General features: G+C 36.9%; 1 long non-coding RNA gene across 1 annotated transcript; it reads left to right on the top strand.

The window, feature by feature from the left end:
• The first annotated feature begins 3,231 nt into the window (after positions 1-3,231).
• On the top strand, positions 3,232-8,229 carry LOC122088655. The gene is made up of 6 exons (XR_006143110.1): positions 3,232-3,320; positions 3,429-3,529; positions 3,636-3,941; positions 4,113-4,144; positions 4,220-4,299; positions 8,063-8,229. It is a non-coding gene; the product is annotated as an uncharacterized LOC122088655 (long non-coding RNA).
• Positions 8,230-8,804: the final 575 nt, after the last annotated feature.

Raw genomic sequence — 8,804 nt, 5'->3', positions numbered from 1 at the left:
ATAAGTGCAAATCAGGTTGACTTGCAAATTAATTTCCCAAGACACAACAGCATTTATAAGTCCACCCAAAAGCTATTACCCTTGACTTGAGAGCCTGTTGTAAGACAAAGTAGTACTCAACTTTCAAACAAATTCACAAATTTTTTGAATCCTATGCAATTTTCTTTGTGAAAATACAGAAGGAATTTTTAGAATAAAATACTTGAAGTAATCAGAGCAAAATAGGCTATGTAACAAGGATCCGACTCCTCTTCATAGAACCAGGGACCAGAGAGTGATCCCAGGGCTAGGATGATCCGGGCACGTGTCTCCAAGTCATCCCAGTTGTTAGATTATTCTCTAGTCCCTGAGCTCAATGGAGAGAAATCCTATCCATGTAACAAAAGGCAAAACTCTCCTTACACACGAAGAGACCGCTCTAATAAATGAAGGAATAACATCTCCTAAAAAATTCATCCAAAAAAAAGAAAAGGTCTCCTCAAAACAAACTTCCAATAAAGCCTCAAAAGTCATATCTTTTTTAAAACAACATTAGAAAAGGCAACCAACAATTTTTTGAATTTAACTTTCAGTTAAGAACTGAAAAATTCATTGTTCAAACTGCAGTGGATAATGAAATTTTCTCTTCACTTTGGATGAAGAAAATATTTTCTTATTCTTTCTGAACCCGAAAAATTCATTGCTTTGTGAGAAGGTTGTCAATCAAGTATTTTGTAAGATAAGGGAAGAATATTATTGCGATGTCCTTGTACAGATTCCTTTAGATCTTTCTCACATCATAAGATAATGAAAACCATATAAATATTTTCTTTCTGATTCTAACCACTGTGAGTAATATATGAATATTATCCTTATTTTATTAAAAAAAATATATATATATATATATATATATATATATACTATATGAATGATACCATCTTTTTAACCTCATTATTGGAGCATATAGATTCATTCTTACATTACCCTTCTAGGAAACTGATTAGACTTCAAAGCCTCTGAGACTAAGAGGAATGGCAGGTTGCAGATATTGGTGGGCCGGATCAGTCAGATCATGAACTGGTAGAATATGTTACATTTAGAAGATAACATTGTTTAATCTAATGGACCCATCTGACTAATTGGATCCGGCTTCTATGTACAAGTTCTACTGTTAGATCTCCTTAGGTGATTCTACCAAAAAAAAAAGATCTCCTTAAGTGAGAATGTGAGATCCTATTAATCCTACCCAACACAGAGAGTGGGACCCTCCAATTAATTTCCAGCTGGTGCACATGGGTTGTCCATGTGGACTCTGTTCCCATACCTAAAATACTTTCTTAAAACTCCAACACCAAACAGCAGTCAATCTTCTATAATAATATAATAAAACAAAACACCGAAAGACACATCAGTTAATCAAACCGACTTATGTCTTATGACTCTTATCTTAATATCTAATTTTATATGGCCAATTATGTATAAAAGATGGCCCATATGGTTGGCAGATGGATATGAAGTGGTGATGGTGTATAAAAGGGGATTGGACCTTAATTTTTTTTGAGGAAAGGAAAGAGAATTATATTAATAATAGAAGAAAGAACAGCTATTCGACCTAAGGCTGGATGTGCATTACCTTGTATGGAAATCATCAACCTCATATTTTATTTAAAAATAAAAATAAATGGCTGCAGTGCATATCTAAAAATAAGGTTGTGTTTGATATTCATTTAGTTTCAAAAATAATATTTCGAGTTAAAAACAGAATTTTCAGTTTTTGTGTCAGAATGTCATTTTAAAATTATATATATATATATATATATATTTGATGGACCTATTTTAGGAATGATTACCTTAATTGTTCACATTTTTTTTTAATATTTAGAACAAAATCAAAATGACAGAACAAGGTTTTGTCGTTCCATCATTTTGCATTTATAATGTTTTTTCCCCCTTTTCGTTTCAAAAAAAATTGAAAAACACCAAGGCACCGTTTGACAACATTCCATTTTTTCTGTTTCTGCGTTTTCTTATTCCCAGAAATGGAGAAACATCCTAAAAAACGTTTGATAAAGTTGTTCTGGTTCACTCATTTTTAGAAACATAAATCAAAATTTATGCCTATTTACAATTCTAGAAATGACTTTGACGAAACATTTCAGCCTTGTTTCATCGATCCTAGAAACGAATTTGAGAGATAAAAAATGTTGTTGTGCCTGATAAATCTCTCAACTATTTAAACCTAAAAAGAGGCAACTGAACCCTCTCTCCCTTTTGGGCATCTGATGATACTATTGGGTTTTTTAGTGGTATTATGTCTGCAAAAAAAGTATCGAAAAATAGGTTTATCAAGCACCAAAAAATCCGTTTATATTTTCGAAAACGTGAAAATCTGTTTTTGTTGTTTCTAGATACAAAAACAGTAGAAACGTTATCAAACGATGCCCAAGTTGACATCAAATGCTTTATTCCCTTTTTATGTTCCCATAGAACGCAAAAACGTTTTTTTTTGGATGACTACCAAATGCAACCTAAGTCATAAACGATGATGAAGAAATGTTTTCTCTTGAGGGGACCAGAAAGACCTATGATAGGTCAAGAAAGACGCACTAAGCCACACTTATTACTAACTATTAATTTAGTAACTATTATATCAAGAAAGGTGAAGATAGGAAGGTAGACTTCCATTAAAGCACAGCGGCCTAGCTGCTTGCTACTAAGCTAAAAGCTCATCCCCAACATGATTTAAGGAATCAGATTCAGCAAAATTGGGTGAATCAGATTGATATCGGCTGATCCCTATCCCAATCCCGGGGTGATCCTGTATTAGTGAATCAATAAGGATAAAGGATAAAAATATTAAAAAAAAAATTGTTTTTAATGAAAACAAAGAGTATTTCTGTTCAATCTAAACAGATACAGAGTGGTTCGAATCAAGATCAAATCAATATCAACAAGGCCAATCCCAAGAACGATTCCAGTATCTTAAACCTTGATTCCTAAGGGCGTGTTTGATTCCTTGAGTCTTTGGAATGTAATTCAAAAGAATCATGATTATTGACTTTTATGGATGTTTGGTTGCTAATGAATGTAATTCTTAAAAAAATAAAGATATTCTCCTGACAGTGTATTTTGCACATAAAGTGATTCTTTTGTGAGATCACCTATTGTGGTGATCTCAGGAAAGAATCACCCAATTCTTACCTTCATATAAAATGATAAAATCCCCACATAGAATCTATGAAAAACGGATGACCTCCGATGACCATTTGACAAACTCATCCGTAGGCTCTGTCGCGTTCGTGCTTCTCCCTCAACGAAGGTCGCAACTCCTCCTCTCAAAGGTATGTACTCTCTCACCCTCTCTCAAATCTTCTTCCTCTTCTTCTTATCTCTGTATTCTGCTAGATTTTAGCCGATGCATGATAATTGGGGTTTTTTTCTTCTTTGAGATTTGTGACCTCCGACGACCATTCAAGCCACTCCTCTGCATCTACTCTGATTCGTCCCTGCTTCTCCCTCAACAAATGTCGCGATTTACTTAGTCTTGAAGGTATGCACTCTCTCACCCTCTCTCAACTCTTCTTCCTGCTCTTTTTATCTCTATATTCTGGTAGATGTTAGCCGATGCATGATTATAGGGGTTTTTTTTCTTTCAGATTTGTGACCTTCGACGACCATTCCAGCCACTGAACTTCATCTGCTCCACCTCATCCTTGCTTCTCCCTCAATGTAGGTCGCGGTTTGCTTATCTCGAAGTTATGCACTCTCTCACCCTCTCTCAACTATTCTTCCTCTACTTCTTATCTCTGTATTCTGCTTGATGTTAGCCGATTCATGATTCTTGGGGTTTTTTTTTCTCTAAGATTTGTGATCTTCAAAGACCATTCGAGCCCCTCAACTGCATATGCTCCGCCTCGTCCTTGCTTCTCCCTCAACGAAAGTCGCGATTTGCTTAGTCAAATGTATGCACTCTCTCAACTCTTCTTATCTCTGTATTCTGCTTGATGTTAGCCGATTCATGATTCTAAGGGTTTTTTTTTTTTTTTTTGTTATCTTTTAGAATTTTTTAGATAATTCTTCTTCATCTTTCTTCTTTCCTGTGTTTAATAGAATTTTTTTTTCACATTCCCCAGATCTCATCCACAACCCTAGAACTTAAATTCAAGTAAGAATCTATTTTGAACCATTTTCTAGAATTCCTCTACTCCGTTGTCTTGTTTCTGACTTGAACAAATTGAAGGATCGAGTGGAGAGGAATCTAGGGTCTCCAACTTGACCTCACCGTGTTCCTTCTCATCATTTTCTGACCCTCTCCTACAGGTAACCAAACTAGAAAAATACCCCAGTTATTTTGATTCTATAAGTTGTGTTGGACATTGGATTTGGCAAAGTTACATGTTGGGTATTTGATATTATGGTTTGATTCTATTTATTTTATATTGACTTATACTCAATTCTTATCATATTCTAGAACTAGAACCGATAGGTTAAAATTAAAAATTCCCCATTTTTTTTTCTTTTCTTTTATACTCTCTTCTTCCAAGTTCAAATTGTAAAGCTAGCAAAGCTACACTTTTTTGGAGGAAGAGGGCTGCAGTTGAATTGAGAATCAGAATCCTTCATAAGTTTAGAGGATGGGGGGAAACCAAAACAATCACACCTCATTCCATACAGAATCGGACTGATGATCAAGTTAACACCTGTTAATCCAAAACCTATCAGGATCATCTGATACAGTAACCACAACACAACATACACACACTCTAAACCAATAAGATTCTTTATTTCAGTGGAAGTCTTACATGTATTTACATGTAAATACCCTAATACTCTTGATACCAAAATTTTTTTACATAATACCTTTATATGTGGGCCCGTAGACATGATATATACACAAGAAATACAATTTAAACATCTAGAGCAGAAAATGGGTAACATTTCAAAAATAGTCAAAAGAATCCCATTATAGTATCAATGTTGCTGACCCGCAACATAGCTATCGTAAGGGCATTCGGCCCCGTGCCCAAGATCTTCAGAGACCCACTAGTCCTCAACTGAAAACTCTACAGTGGGTCCTGGTTCTAGCCCTTCAGCTGAATAACCTACAAGATCATCTAAAAAGTGGTGCAAAAGTTGGATGAGCTCACTAGCTTAGTAAGTGAAAAGAAAGACCAAGCAATCATTCGCAATACAAATGCTCCTATATATATGCAAGTTCATTTTATTATCTTAAACCACCTACACATCACATCTAAGTCATAGGTCATGTGCCACTTGCAACCACAGTACGCGTATGCCCCGGGTGCGAACCGCGAACACCATCCCGCGATACGCCTATAGGTTTGCCGGAGAAGGCCAGCCTTGGATACTGAAAAAGGAAATGGGTCTTGCCCTGTATTAAAGTAAAATGGGCCTTGCCCTACATTAAATTAAAAGCAATACGATTGGCCCTATTGTTATATCACCAAAGTTGCCGACTGTCCTAGTGATCGTCCAGACATACTTCTAACCGCCACTATTGATACACAACCTCGGGCTTCCCCCCAGTGATATACCCAACACCGAAACCCCTTCTGGGAAGAGTTATAGCAGAGGGATATGTCATTCCTAACTGCATGCTCCTATATGAGATAGTACGACTGTATAGTACCACCGCGTCTCATTCCATGGGCCACCAATGCATTTGTGTCCAAGCCGACTACGGCATCTAGTCTAGAAATGCATCATATTCAATAATTTAAAGTCATCCATCTCATAACTCAAAGTAAGAATAAGTATTTAACAATTTAAGATATTATCATATCAAGTCATAAATGAATTTCATAATACACACATCAATGCATGCAAATGGCATTCGAGGATAACTAGGCTACACACAATAATGAAATGATTACATGGCTAGTCTACAACAATTATGAAATGATGTAAAAACACTCCAAAAATAAAGTCAATGTCATCTTCTCACTTACCTAGTTGTGTACGAATTTCACCCTTGGTACGAGGAAGATCTGACGTTCGATGATGTGAATTTATAGAACAACTTATTATAAAAGAGGTTGAGCTTAGTATCTTCACTTTAGGCTCATAACCAATGGGATATGATGATCCCAACATGTTTAGAATCACCATAGAAGGTTGATTGACAAATTTGGACCCAATCAGAACCTAAAAAGTCGGATTGGTGGGTCAACCAATGGGCAAGGCACCTACTAACCTTGCCCACCAATCGGGCTAGAAGCCCAACCAGAATAGGTGGGCTTCAGATTGGTGGGTCCAACCACTTCCAGGGCACCTACCACTCAGAACCGGGATTTTACTGGTCACTTCCATTATCTATTTCCACAAATCGAAGGTCACACATCATGATTCCAACATAGATCTAGGATCGATTCAAAGTTTTAAGCTTGAATTTTACCTCTTTGCTCAAGAACACTTCAAAAACCTCAAATCTTTTCGTGAGCTCAAGAGATCAACAAATGCTTCACAATCTTCCAAGTTCTTCCTCAAAATCCTTCATAAATAACATGTAGGCCCTTTATTAAACCCTAGGCTCACATTCCCAAGAGATATTAACAAGATCTAAAGGAGCCCTACCCAAATCATAGGATTTCACTTAGGGTTTCATGAGGGCTTAAGAAATATAGTCTTTACTCACCTCAAAACGTAGATCTCAAGGTTAGCGTCGGATTCAAGAGGTCTGACCCCGATGACACACAACGAGCATCTTCTTCTGCTTTTTTTTCCTCCTCCCTTCTCTTTCTTCTTTTTCTCTCTCTTCTTTACTTTTCTCACCCATCGTGTAAAACAATAAATGAGGGTGAAGAAGAGTAATAAATGCTATTTATAGTGGGATCAAAATACTTAAAGATCAGAGTGGTAGGTCACACTAGTGGGTCCGGTCCACCCATGACCACCCACCAATCGGCCATAACTTAGCCGAATCATTGGGATATTCGACAGGGCTCGGCCCCCGACATGTATTTCACTCTCGATAATTTATTAACACACATACTTGACACCAAATATGGCTACGTACCTTTATTGTGCATATATGGCCCGGTGATAGGTTCAAGTGCACGGCTTGGGTACTCGGACTTCACTAGGCACCGACTCCAACTCATCTTACCATCATCAACACACCCATGATGATCATCAAAAGAATGTTTCCTTTGTTGGGTAGAATTCATATTTGTTACACAAAAAGAACATGTAAAGAATGGAGTCAGGTTTATGATCAGGTGAAAAGGGAAAATGCGCCTAATTAAATTTTTTTACAAACTTTGGTGTGAACCAGCTCATAAAAATCAAAGAAAAACGGAAGTGGGGTTAGTGAGTTAATTTTATAAGCAACCTTAGTAGAAGTAGTAAAAACTAAAAAGAATTGGGTATAGATCTGTTTAATATTTCCTGTCATTCTCCTTGTTGAAGTCACGTTTCAAGATTATGAAAAACCAGCTAGAATACCCTTACAAGACTCAAACCACTATATTGCATGCATGTGTTCTCATACATAACCACATACTCAATAGACATACTTCTGTAGAAGACAAGCAGTGGTTTGAAGAGGAGCAAGCCAACGAAGCGAATTTTAGTGTTGAAGAAGACCCTAATGACAACACTGATGTGTATGATGGTGCAGATGAATTAGTGCATGATCCTGTGAATATTAATTGGGAAAAATTTTGAGAAGATATAGTAGACAAAATGTGGGATGATTGGATTAAAGGAGATTTAGATGATAAACCATATGATTTCTAATATATTTTGCTATGTTTTGTATTAGACTATTGTTTATCTTGGTATGCTTGAGGTTGTCGTACAATTATGTGTATTGAGGCTGGGGTTTGTCCAGTCCTAAATTTATATGACGTATTTGTGAGTGCAGGGTGTTGTGTTTATTTGATATTGTTTATATACCTATTGATGTGTCATTATCTTTTCTTAGTATTAACATGTGATGTGTCATTATCTTTAGTATTGACATGTGATGTGCTTATGTTTATGTTATAACATTTTGTATTACCAAATTACTTACTGTGTGTAATTTTACTATTGTTGATATTTCCTTTCGATAATGAAATAGAGGACATGGCATTGGAAAACCAATCCCAGTCAAAGAGAGGACAAAACTGTTCATGGCCAAATGACGTATCACAATTTCTGCTCCAATGTTTATTGGATTACTATCAAAAGGGAAAGACTAGTGACAATGGCCTTAGGAAAGACCAATGGCAATCTATTATCAAATGCATACAAAATAGATTTTGTCACACCCCGTTCACCCTGAACCGGAGCGGTGACCGAGTTAACACCGGTTAACCCAAACCTGCCAGGATCATCAGATACTGTATTCCACCACAGCATACATACACTAACATCAATTTATCAGATCAGCGGAAGACTAAGTTTTACCTGTAAATAATTCCCATATACTTGATACCCAAATGATGATACCATAATTATATACATTTGGGCCCGAAGGCGTGATATATACACAAAAAGAATAAAGTCCAAGCATCAAGTATATACAGTAAATCATCAAAATCATCAAGAGTACACAGCTCGGCTCGGTATCAAGGCTGGAGCTCAGCTCGGCCTCAGAACCGCTGTCCCGCAGCACAGCCCTCACACGCGCAGTCTACGCCGTGCTCAAACTCCTCAGGGGTCCACCAGTCCTCATCAGGAAACTCGACTGCGGGACCCACCCCAAGCTCCTCAGATGCATGACCTGCAAAATCATCTAAAAAGGGGTGTATACATGGAATGAGCTCACTAGCTCAGTAAGTAGAGAGGTGGACCACACACAACAGTCCACACAATCACAA

The sequence above is a fragment of the Macadamia integrifolia genome, chromosome 9 (assembly GCF_013358625.1).
Source record: "Macadamia integrifolia cultivar HAES 741 chromosome 9, SCU_Mint_v3, whole genome shotgun sequence".
Lineage (NCBI taxonomy): Eukaryota > Viridiplantae > Streptophyta > Magnoliopsida > Proteales > Proteaceae > Macadamia > Macadamia integrifolia.
Note: the sequence above shows the minus strand (reverse complement) of the source record. Positions and strands in the feature narration are given on the sequence as shown.